The following is a 13,809-nucleotide window of genomic DNA, read 5'->3' as shown; positions in this document are numbered from 1 at the left end:
TTGGTTCGCTGTTGGGCCTTTTCGCAGCACACTTGTAAGGCTCTGATTGTCCAAAAGGGGTCATTCACCCATCTCTTCTACTGTTGTTCACTCTGGAAGATGCTCCTTGGAAGATAGGCTAGCCAGACTGTCCCATTGGTGATGAGAGTAGTAGAATACAGTGATTTGAGAAGAGTAGTAGAATGGTCCCACTTAAATTTGGTTTTCTAGATATTTGACTAAGGACAGCTAATCAGCTGTACCAGTGATTGTCTAAGAGGAGAGTTTTCTTCCCCACCTCGTGTTGGTATTCAGGGTTCAAACCACTGTACACGCACAGCTGAGGCCTGGTAATGTTCTGGTCTAAATGTTAATTTCTTTACCAATCTTTTATGCACTCTGGTCGAAAGGGACAGTTCCGTCAGGCTGACATGCTCTCTTTCCTCCCTCGTGGCGTGACTACTTACTGTGCCAAGTTTATAGTAGACAAATGATCTATTATGGCTCCTAAAATAACATTCCCATCTTAACAAAAATACGTTCATCATTTCCTGATCTACAACGTAGAGGATGGAGAATTCGTACATGTCGTGTGTATACTTTTCAAGTTACAGTATGTCCTTAATAGCACTTCTAATGACATCACAAAATAACATCCCATGTGACATTATCATTCTTTAGATCACCTCTGACCATTCCCCACGTACTTATGTTAGCAATATTGTTCCATTATTCACTTCTTGAACGTGTTAAAGTTTCAGCGGGAAACTCTGGAGACAAAGGAACATTCCTGTAGTGAATTTGGAGAGGGATGTTCTCTGGATCCCCTCTCTTTTCATTTATAATAGGGTGTGAGCTGTCAACCCCCCAGCAGCTCCCTCCTCCCACTTTGTGGGTGAGAGAGGGTCTGGCTACTGTCATCCATTGCCAAGCTGATCTGACCCATTCGGATCCTCACAGGACAGTCATGACAGTCACATGATATACTACAACTGTAGGACACAACCAATTGGATTTGAGGTGGACTATTTTAAACTCAGGGCAATTCCATGGTTACAGAATTGCGCTGAGATTTAGATTTTTCACTTTAAAATTGATGGCAAACAAAACCATTGATTTAAAAGTTAAACAAATCACACAACTCTATGCACAATGACAACTTTTAAAAATGTATACAGACAATTTCACAAAAGCACATTTACTAGAATAACTGCAGATGCAAAGTTTGGTAACAGAATTTGGGTAACACATACAATTATTTTATGTGTCCACGTTTTCCAAAAACTTAGTTCAAGATCTACTCCGTATTAAGATTCAAAGATGTTTGCAGAAAGAATGGGGTGTCAGCTATGACATGACACATTGACTTTGAAAAAATGTGCTTAAACTACAGAAGGTGAAGTGGATTTTCACCCTGTAACGGAATTGCGGTAACGGAATTTCATCATTGGTTCCTGATCCTTACTATACAGAAATGCACAATTATGAATATGAATGTCATTCTCTTCATGGTGATGTATCCTGAATAGTTACATAGATGTATACATTTGCATATTTGGGTATTATTCTACACTCTGGCTATTATTGTAATGACCAAATCTGGTTGGTCTGGACTGGACCAAATCTGAACCAATCATAGACATTTTTGTTTTACAAGTTTGGACATCAAAGTACAGCACAGTATAGCTCAGTAGAGTAGAGTAGAGTAGAGTATAGTTCAGTACAGTAGAGTACAGTAGAGTATAGTTCAGTACAGTATAGTATAGTTCAGTACAGTAGAGTACAGTATAGTATAGTTCAGTACAGTAGAGTATAGTTCAGTACAGTAGAGTACAGTAGAGTATAGTTCTGTACAGTAGAGTATAGTTCTGTACAGTAGAGTATAGTTCGGTACAGTAGAGTATAGTACAGTACAGTGTAGTTTAGTACAGTACAGTATAGTTCAGTAGAGTATAGTTCAGTAGAGTATAGTTCAGTACAGTAGAGTATAGTTCAGTACAGTACAGTATAGTTCAGTACAGTAGAGTATAGTTCAGTACAGTACAGTGTAGTTTAGTACGGTACAGTATAGTTCAGTACAATAGAGTATAGTTCAGTACAGTACAGTGTAGTTTAGTACGGTACAGTATAGTTCAGTACAGTAGAGTATAGTTCAGTACAGTACAGTGCAGTTTAGTACGGTACAGTATAGTTCAGTACAGTAGAGTATAGTTCAGTACAGTAGAGTATAGTTCAGTACAGTACAGTGTAGTTTAGTACGGTACAGTATAGTTCAGTACAATAGAGTATAGTTCAGTAGAGTATAGTTCAGTAGAGTATAGTTCAGTAGAGTATAGTTCAGTACAGTAGAGTATAGTTCAGTACAGTACAGTGTAGTTTAGTACGGTGCAGTATAGTTCAGTACAATAGAGTATAGAGTATAGTACCGTACTATAGTGTGCTCTACTGTACTGAACTATACCTTTCTTTATTGTACTGTACTGTGCTGTACTGTGCTGTACTGTACTCTACTGTGCTGTACTGTACTGTGCTGTCCAAACTTGTGAACCCAACTATGATTTGTGACTTCTGTGATCTCCCATTGTAGGCAATACAATTACCGAAATTCCACTGAGTTTTACTGAGTTTTAATCACTTAATAATTCAGAAACAAAATTGATATCAGTAAAAACACTATAGGGAATTGATAGGTCTACCTTTACTTGTTACTTTTGTGAACTTTCATTATCTTCCCCACGCATAAGGGAGAGAAATTTGAACATGCAGTATCTTAAAGATATGTCTGTTTTTGGTAACGGAACTTCAACACACAAGGCAATGTTTCCTAAACTTTTATTTTCAAAACTGTGTTGATATTCAAATTCCTGAGCTGACTAGGTGAAAAATATGTTGATGTGTCCTTGAGCTTAATTACTCCTGTAATTCGCTCTGGATAAGAGCGTCTGCTCATTGACTGAAATCTAAATGTAATATTAGTTGGCAGGGGTCTTTTTTCTAGTTGATGTTTTCTAAGACTCCTTTTCCATCTGTTTGACCAGAAATCAAAGCCTTCACTTATTCAACATTTGTAGGATAGAAAGTAGTTGAAAAGGGTGTATATGCTGCCTTAATTAAAAAAATATATACGCTCTTCGCTTTTGTCACTTTAATTAAAAAAATATAGACTCTTAGCTTTCATTTGACATCCTCCTATGAACTTCATGTTGGTGCTCATGGGTCCTTTACATGGAAATGACCCAAAATCAACATGAAATATCCAAGAAGGCAGAGATGTCTAGCTAAGTCTCTGCGGTGACCTCCGTGTGAATGACCTCACTACTATGACCTGCTCCATGTGTGTGAGACAGGAGGAGTGTCTCGGAGTTGTTGCTATTCCTGTTGTATGTGTCAACAGAAAACTAAGACAACCTCCTGTACCCACTCCAATTTTCTAGCTGTGTATGAATACACTTGAATCCAGCACAAGGTGATCCCAGGGTTGTTGGATGACTGTTGAAAACCTACTAGGAAACCTTTTTTTTTTTTTTTTTGTCTAGTTTTGCACAGATAAATGTACTCTTTTTTGTTTCTGCCTCCCAGAATGATTTAGGCCTAATATTTATGTATGTTACTAAGTGGCTGAAACCAATGTCAAGTTTGTGGGAGCTGGGGAGGTCGGCTAGTGAAATACAGCAACTCACCCCCCCAACAGAGCCTCACAGTGCTCTCTCCCCCTTCCTTCTCTCTCACCCTCTCTCTCCTCTCAATTCAATTCAAGTGGCTTTATCCTTTCTCTCTCTCTCTCTCTCTCTCTCTCTCTCTCTCTCTCGTTCTCTTCTCTCTCTCCCTACTTTCTCTCTTGCTGTCTGTCTCTCTTTCAATTCAATCACTCTCTATCTCTCTTCTCTCCTGTCTCTCTCTCTCTGCCGCCCCTCTATTTCCTCTCTCTCCTCTCTCTCTCCCCCCCCTCTCTCTCTCTCTGCCGCCCCTTCTCTATTTCCTCTCTCTCCTTTTTCTCCCCCCCCCCCCCCCTCTCTCTCTCTCTCATTCTGCTGTCCTGGAGCAGAACAAGCTTTTTGGGACCTTATGGATTTTCTGTTTCCAATAGTGGGGTTCACAGTTAAATGATTGCTGCTGCACCACATGAAACCTCATGATCGCACAGAGGAAATGCTTTCCACTTCTGTGGATCTCATGTTGAATGTTAATGTGCTGCTTGCCGCACTACTGTTTTTGTGGGAGTTGTTGGATGATTTTGTTCCTTTTAGTGGAGAAAACCTCCCTGGTTTCTCTACTTGCTGTGTCAGCATCAGGTGTGGCAGAGCCAAAAACCCTGGAGAAAGAATTCCGGCTGCTGAAAAAAAGAAAACATCTTTCTGTTCTTCATGGTAGCCCTTTTTGTGCCTGTTGCTAGGAGACGGGAAGAGCTATGTGGCCGAACATTGAGCCTGGTTTCGGACAAGAGAAAAGACACGGAACAGAGGAAAGAGAGAAAGAGGAGAAACCTCTGGGGCTTACAGATATACAGTTCTTCTGTGTTCCTTCTGAACTTGGCTCTAACTGTTTACTTTAGTTCCCAATAGCTGTCTTACATGCTCAATGTTTCTTCCTAATTCTCTGTGCGTTCTAGCAGGCCCTTTGTGGTACTGGTCCTTTGTTTTCTTGGTTTGAGTGAGCCATTGTTAAAACTCTGTTTGGTTCCAAGGAACATTCTGTTTCTGATGAGGCTTCAGTTTTCAGGGGAAAACAGCAAACGCTAAAATGGCTAACAGTCCTTTTCTCTTTAGTTATTTCCTGATTGACTGTCATTACTCCCTGGGATTCTCTTTTTGTTTGTCATTAAAGCACTGGAAGAGCGTAGCAGTGAGAGTGGTGTGTGTGTGTGTGTGTGTGTGTGTGTTTCCCTGTCAGTCTTTTCTATGTTGCTTCGCTGATGATAGTAATGAGGCAGGCAGGGTGTGACCCAATCTTCCCATGCCCCTCTTTCATCAGTCAACAAACTGTAAACACACACACATTCCCATGCCTATAGCCTCCATGCTGACACATGCAGATGTGATGAAAGCCAGCTGTTCAGAGAGACAGACAAAGGGTTTGTTTCCTGTGTGTGTGTGTGTGTGTGTGTGTGTGTGTGTGTGTGTGTGTGTGTGTGTGTGTGTGTGTGTTCAAGGGTTCTCTTTTGTCCGCCGCAGCACAGTGTCAGAGGCTGCCCCGTTTGCTATTGTAACCAATCAAACGTGTAGGTCACATTTTGATTAGCTGAACAAGGTTTCTGCATGTGTTTGTGGGCATGTGGTGTACTATCTGTCTGGGTGTGTGTGTCCTGTCTTCAAGTACTGCCCTCTCCTTACCCTCTTAAAGGGGATGCCACACTCTGTGTAGCAGTGATCAAGTTTTAATAATTGTCTGTGTGTGTGTCCTGTCTTCAAGTACTGCCCTCTCCTTACCCTCTTAAAGGGGATGACAAACACTGTGTAACAGTGATCAAATTTTAATAATTGGGTCATTATGACGTACACAAAATGAACAAAAGTATGTGGGCACATGCTCGTCCAACATCTCATTCCAAAATCATGGGCATTAATAGGGAATTGGTGCCCCCTTTGCTGCTATAATAGCCTCCACTCTTATGGAAAGGCTTTCCACTAGATGTTGGATCTTTGCTGCGGGGACTTGCTTCCATTCAGCCGCAAGAGCATTAGTGAGGTCGGGCACTGATGTTGAGCGATTGGGCCTGGCTCGCAGTCAGAGTTCCAATTCATCCCAAAGGTGTTCGATGGGGTTGAGGTCAGGGCTCTCTGCAGGCCAATAAAGTTGTTCCACACTGATCTCGATAAACCATTTCTGTATGGACCGCTTTGTGCACTGGAGCATTGTCATACTGAAACAGGAAAGGTCCTTCCCCAAACTGTTGCCACAAAGTTGGAAGCACAGAATTGTCTAGAATGTCATTGTATGCTGTAGCGTTAAGATTTCCCTTCACTGGAACAAAGGGGCCTAGCCTGAACCATGAAAAACAGCCCCAGACCATTACACCTTCACCACCAAACTTTACAGTTGGCACTAGCAGGTAGCATTCTACTGGCATCCGCCAAACCCAGATTTGTCAGTCGGACTGCCAGATGGTGAAGCGTGATTCATCACTCCAGAGAACACATTTCCACTGCTCCAGAGTCCAATGGCTTTTCCTTCTCATTAACATGTTTTCTATCAGCTGTAGTGCTCTCTCTCTCTCTTTCTCTTTCTCTCTCTTCCTCCCTCGCTCTTTCTCTCTCTCTCTTTCTTTATCTCTGCCTGGCCTCAGGGAGTACACCTCAGGTCTATGTCTCACACTGCAGTCAAACCACCAGCAGAAATATTTACACAAGTGGGAGTAATTAGCATGTTATTAAGAGGTATGTGGAAATCACGGGTGTGGATTTGGGCCTGTGTGTGTCAGTGTGTGTGTGTAGTGTGTGTGTAGCGTGTTTGTGTGTCAGTGAGTGTGTAGCCTGGGCACGTGCTAGCCCACACCAAGCCCACACCACTCCAATATTGGCTAGCCCACACCACCCCAACACTGGCTAGCCCACACCAAGCCCACACCACCCCAACACTGGCTCACTGAAATGACTGCCTCGCCTGGTTTACCAACTACTTCTCAGATAGTTCAGTGTGTCAAATCTGAGGGCCTGTTGTCTGGACCTCTGGCAGTCTCTATGGGGGTGCCACAGGATTCAATTCTCTGGCCGACTCTTTTCTCTGTATATATCAATGATGTTGCTCTTGCTGCTGGTGATTAGCTGATCCACCTCTATGGAGACGACACCATTCTGTATACATCTGGCCCTTCCTTGGACACTGTGCTAATTAACCTACAGACGAGCTTCAATGCCATACAACAGTCCTTCCGCGGCCTCCAACTGCTTTTAAATACAAGTAAAACTAAGTGCATGCTCCTCAACCGATTGCTGCCCGCACCCTCCCGCCTGACTAGCATCACTACTCTGGATGGTTCTGACTTAGAATATGTAGACAACTACAAATACCTAGGTGTCTGGTTAGACTGTAAACTCTCCTTCCAGACTCACATTAAGCGTCTCTAATCCAAAATTAAATCTAGAATCGGCTTCCTATTTCGCAACAAAGCTTCCTTCACTCATGCTGCCCAACATACTCTCGTAAAACTGACTATCCTACCGATCCTTGACTTCGGCGATGTCATTTACAAAATAGCCTCCAACACTCTACTCACCAAAGCCCCATATACTACCCACCACTGCGACCTGTATGCTCTCGTTGGCTGGCCCTCACTACATATTCATCGCCAAACCCACTGGCCCCAGGTCATCTATAAGTCTATGCTAGGCAAAGCCCTGCCTTATCTCAGCTCACTGGTCACCATAGCAACACCCGCTCCAGCAGGTATATTTCACTGGTCATCCCCAAAGCCAATAATTCCTTTGGCCGCCTTTCCTTCCTTGCTGCCAATGACTGGAACGAATTGCAAAAATCACTGAAGCTGGAGTCACCATCCCAACACGGGCTAGCCCACACCAAGCCAACATGGGCTAGCCCACACCAAGCCAACACGGGCTAGCCCACACCAAGCTAACACGGGCTAGCCCACACCAAGCCCACACCAAGCCAACACGGGCTAGCCCACACCAAGCCCACACCATCCCAACACGGGCTAGCCCACACCAAGCCCACACCATCCCAACACGGGATAGCCCACACCAAGCCCACACCATCCCAACACGGGCTAGCCCACACCAAGCCCACACCATCCCAACACGGGCTAGCCCACACCAAGCTCAGCTACAGGCGGGGGATCTCTGCTCTTTCTCGTCTCTGCTCTCTGGTTGGGCAAGGTTGTAGGGTGAAACCACTGTACTCCCCTCAGTACTTGGGAGCTACTAGTAGTGGGAAGGAGGGGAGAAGGAGTAAGGCACACTGGACTTTGAGTATTTTGGCAAGACCTGAGTGTTGAAAGTTCTGCACTGCACATTGACCCTGGCTGGTGATAATGGGAAATATGACTTCCATTCCTTCTACTTCCCCTTTCCCTCAAGCCTGATGAAGGCAGTGACGCTACCCTCTCAATACCCTTTCATTTCCCTCTGACTACACTCTCACTACTCTATCACTACCCTCTCACTATCCTTTCACTACCACTACCCTCTCGCTACCCTTTCATTTCCCTCTAACTACACTCTCACTACTCTATCACTACCCTCTCACTATCCTTTCACTACCACTACCCTCTCAATACCCTTTCATTTCCCTCTAACTACACTCTCACTACTCTATCACTACCCTCTCACTATCCTTTCACTACCACTACCCTCTCGCTACCCTTTCATTTCCCTCTAACTACACTCTCACTACCCTACCACTACCCTCTCACTATCACTACCCTCTCACTATCCTTTCACTACCACTACCCTCTCACTATCACTACCCTCTCACTATCCTTTCACTACCACTACCCTCTCACTATCACTACCCTCTCACTATCCTTTCATTTCCCTCTAACTACACTCCCACTATCACTACCCTCTCACTATCCTTTCATTTCCCTCTAACTACACTCTCACTACTCTATCACTACCCTCACACTATCACTACCCTCTCACTATCCTTTCACTACCACTACCCTCTCACTATCACTACCCTCTCACTATCCTTTCACTACCACTACCCTCTCACTATCACTACCCTCTCACTATCCTTTCATTTCCCTCTAACTACACTCCCACTATCACTACCCTCTCACTATCCTTTCATTTCCCTCTAACTACACTCTCACTACTCTATCACTACCCTCTCACTACCACTACCCTCTCACTATCCTTTCACTACCACTACCCTCTCACTATCACTACCCTCTCACTATCCTTTCACTACCACTACCCTCTCACTATCACTACCCTCTCACTATCACTACCCTCTCACTATCCTTTCACTACCACTACCCTCTCACTATCACTACCCTCTCACTATCCTTTCACTACCACTACCCTCTCACTATCACTACCCTCTCACTACCCTTTCACTATCACTATCCTCTCACTATCACTACCCTCTCACTATCGCTACCCTCTCACTATCGCTACCTTCTCACTACCCTATCACTCCCCCTACCCTCTCACTGTCGTTACCCTCTCACTATCGCTACCCTCTCACTATCGCTACCCTCTCACTATCGCTACCCTCTCACTATCGCTACCCTCTCACTATCACTACCCTCTCACTATCGCTACCCTCTCACTATCGCTACCCTCTCACTATCGCTACCCTCTCACTATCACTATCCTCTCACTATCACTACCCTCTCACTATCACTATCCTCTCACTATCACTACCCTCTCACTATCACTACCCTCTCACTACCCTCTCACTATCACTATCCTCTCACTATCACTACCCTCTCACTATCGCTACCCTCTCACTATCGCTACCTTCTCACTACCCTATCACTCCCCCTACCCTCTCCCTACCCTCTCACTGTCACTACCCTCTCACTATCACTACCCTCTCACTATCACTACCCTCTCACTATCGCTACCCTCTCACTATCGCTACCCTCTCACTATCACTACCCTCTCACTATCACTATCCTCTCACTATCACTACCCTCTCACTATCACTACCCTAATATTACCCTCTCACTACCATTACCCTGTCACTATCATTACCCTCTCACTACCCTGTCACTACTCTCTCATTACCCTCTCACTATCGCTACCTTCTCACTTCCCTATCACTCCCCCTACCCTCTCCCTACCCTCTCACTACCCTCTCACTATCGCTACCCTCTCACTATCGCTACCTTCTCACTATCACTACCCTCTCACTATCACTACCCTCTCACTATCACGACCCTCTCACTATCGCTACCCTCTCACTATCACGACCCTCTCACTATCGCTACACTCTCACTATCGCTACCCTCTCACTATCGCTACCCTCTCACTATCAATACCCTCTCACTATCACTACCCTCTCACTATCACTACCCTCTCACTTTCAGTACCCTCTCACTATCACTATCCTCTCACTATCACTACCCTCTCACTATCACTACCCTCTCACTATCACTACCCTCTCACTATCGCTACCCTCTCACTACCCACTCACTGCTCCTACCCTCTCATTACCCTCTCACTATCATTACCCTCTCACTATCACTACCCTCTCACTACCCTGGCACTATCATTACCCTCTCATTACCCTCTCACTATCACTACCCTCTCACTATCACTACCCTCTCACTACCCTGGCACTATCATTACCCTCTCACTACCCTCTCGCTTCCCCTCTCACTGCCCTATCACTGTCACTATCCTCTCACTATCACTGCCCTATCACCCTCTCACTATCACTACCCTCTCACTTCCCTATCACAACCCCTACCCTATCACTACCCTCTAACTACCTCTCTCACTACCCTATCAATATCACTACCCTATCCCTATCACTTTCCTCTCACTATCACTACCCTCTCACTACCCTCTCACTATCACTACCCTCTCACTACCCTCTCACTATCATTACCCTCTCACTACCCTCTCACTATCCTGGGTTACCCGCTACCCTCTCACTATCGCTACCCTCTCACTATCGCTCCCCTCTCACTATCATACCCTCTCACTATCACTACCCTCTCACTATCACTACCCTCTCACTACCCTGGCACTATCATTACCCTCTCACTACCCTCTCGCTTCCCCTCTCACTGCCCTATCACTGTCACTATCCTCTCACTATCACTGCCCTATCACCCTCTCACTATCACTACCCTCTCACTTCCCTATCACAACCCCTACCCTATCACTACCCTCTAACTACCTCTCTCACTACCCTATCAATATCACTACCCTATCCCTATCACTTTCCTCTCACTATCACTACCCTCTCACTACCCTCTCACTATCACTACCCTCTCACTACCCTCTCACTATCATTACCCTCTCACTACCCTCTCACTATCCTGGGTTACCCGCTACCCTCTCACTATCGCTACCCTCTCACTATCGCTCCCCTCTCACTATCATACCCTCTCACTATCACTACCCTCTCACTATCACTACCCTCTCACTATCGCTACCCTCTCACTATCACTACCCTCTCACTATCGCTACCCTCTCACTATCACTATCCTCTCACTATCACTACCATCTCACTATCGCTACCCTCTCACTATCACTATCCTCTCACTATCACTACCCTCTCACTATCACTACCCTCTCACTATCACTACCCTCTCACTATCACTACCCTCTCACTATCACTACCCTCTCACTATCGCTACCCTCTCACTACCCACTCACTGCTCCTACCCTCTCATTACCCTCTCACTATCACTGCCCTCTCACTACCCTGTCACTATCACTACCCTCTCATTACCCTGTCACTATCATTACCCTCTCACTACCCTGTCACTACCCTCTTATTACCCTCTCAGTACCATTACCCTGTCACTATCATTACCCTCTCACTACCCTGTCACTACTCTCTCATTACCCTCTCACTACCATTACCCTGTCACTATAATTACCCTCTCATTACCCCCTCACTATCACTACCCTCTCACTACCCCCCACTACACTACCCTCTCACTACCCTGTCACTATCCTTACCCTCTCGCTTCCCCTCTAACTACCCTATCACTATCACTGCCCTATTACCCTCACTACCCTATTTCTATCACAACCCCTACCCTATCACTACCCTCTCACTACCTCTCTCACTACCCTATCAATATCACTACCCTATCCCTATCACTTTCCTCTCACTACTCTCTCACTATCACTACTCTCTCACTACCCTCTCACTATCACTACCCTCTCATTACCCTTTCACTATCACTACCCTCTCACTACCCTCTCACTATCACTCCCCTCTCACTACCCTCTCACTATCACTCCCCTCTCACTACCCTCTCACTACCCTCTCACTATCATTACCCTCTCACTACCCTCTCACTACCCTCTCACTATCATTACCCTCTCACTACCCTCTCACTATCATTACCCTCCCACTACCCTCTCACTATCACTACCCTCTCATTATGACTACCCACTCACTACCCTGGCACTATCATTACCCTCTCACTATCACTACCCTCTCACTATGACTACCCTCTCACTACCCTGGCACTATCATTACCCTGTCACTATCACTACCCTCTCACTATGACTACCCTCTCACTACCCTATAACTACCCTCTCACTACACCCTTTCCACCCTCTTACTACCCTATCACTATCACTACCCTCTCACTACCCTATCACTACCCTCTTACTCTCACTACCCATACACTACCCTATCACCACCCTATCACTACCCTCTTCCCATCACTACACTCTCACTACCCTATCACTACCCTCCCTTACCTTGTCAATGAATATCCCATAGGATATAGGATATGTATGAAAACCATTATCAAACAGGTTTTTTTCATTCACATTCATCACAAAAAATAAGGTATGATATAATTTTGTTAAGCATCTGTATAATTATTATTTTTTTGATTGACAGACTCCCTCCCTACACCTCTGATGAATATAACAGGAAACTTGTTACGTCACCATGCACAGCAATATCATCCTGGCTTTAGATACGGAGAACATCAACACCTTAACATCAACACGCCAGAGGATATATCCATCGGACTTGGGGCTCTGCTGGGAGTTTATCTCATTTAGATGTTTTACTTCTGCTTTGCCACTAAAATCATAATAAACACTGACAACTATAATATTGTGTTATTGTTGTTATTGGTATGCATATTATTAAAACGGGGGTTTGTTCAAAAATGTTCTTCAGGGTTCCATTAAAAGGTGATCTTTGAAGAATTTATTGGAGTTCCCCCACAGTTTCAATTTGAAGAACCCCTGAAGGATACTCCAGGAACCTTTTTTATTTTTATTTTCGATATATCATCAAAAATAGTCTGCTGACATGTAACTGTATCTGTTTGTTTACCATCACTACTGTTAGGTAGAGCACGAAGTTACGCATTTCACTGTACCTGTGACAATAAAACTTGAACTTGATAGTTTTGCTTCAGGGAATCAGTTACTAGAGAGAGAGAGAATCAGAAAGTAGCTGTCAGACTGGGCATCTGGATTCGATTACAGGATTAGAACCAGGTACATTCTCTGAGATCCTAATGTTAACTCTGATTATCTGGAGGTATGAACATGACATCAACATGTCTAGATGCCATACAGGGCTCATGATGAGTGTGGCTCAGTTGGTAGAGCATGGTGCTTGCAACGCCAGGGTTGTGGGTTCAATTCCCATGGGGGACCAGTAGAAAATGTATTGCACTCACTACTGTAAGTAGCTGTGAATAAGAGTGTCTGCTAAATTACTTAAATGTCAATATTACTGCAAGATAAATGCACTAGGGTTGGGACTGGGGGTATATCATGTTGGGACTGGGGGTGTATCAGGTTGGGACTGGGGGTATATCATGTTGGGACTGGGGGTATATCATGTTGGGACTGGGGGTGTATCAGGTTGGGACTGGGGGTATATCATGTTGGGACTGGGGGTATATCATGTTGGGACGGGGGGTGAATCAGGTTGGGACTCGGGATGTATCATGTTGGGACTCTGGGTATATCATGTTGGTACTGGGGGTATATCATGTTGGGACTCGGGGTATATCATGTTGGGACTCTGGGTATATCATGTTGGGACTGGGGGTATATCATGTTGGGACTGGGGGTATATCATGTTGGGACTGGGGGTATATCAGGTTTGGACTGGGGGTATATCATGTTGGGACTGGGTGTATATCATCTTGGGACTCGGGGTATATCATCTTGGGACTGGGGGTATATCATGTTGGGACTG

At 44.9% G+C, this 13,809-nt stretch overlaps 1 protein-coding gene and 1 non-coding gene across 4 annotated transcripts in view; both read left to right on the top strand.

The window, feature by feature from the left end:
• LOC110534849 (rho GTPase-activating protein 26) overlaps positions 1–13,809 on the top strand; it is a 145,502-nt gene that overhangs the window by 28,351 nt on the left and 103,342 nt on the right. The gene's annotated exons all lie outside the window — the stretch shown is intronic.
• On the top strand, positions 13,191–13,260 carry trnaa-ugc. Its single transcript has one exon. It is a non-coding gene; the product is annotated as a tRNA-Ala (tRNA).

Source organism: Oncorhynchus mykiss, chromosome 10, assembly GCF_013265735.2.
Source record: "Oncorhynchus mykiss isolate Arlee chromosome 10, USDA_OmykA_1.1, whole genome shotgun sequence".
NCBI lineage: Eukaryota > Metazoa > Chordata > Actinopteri > Salmoniformes > Salmonidae > Oncorhynchus > Oncorhynchus mykiss.
This window is presented reverse-complemented; position numbering and strand designations above follow the sequence as displayed.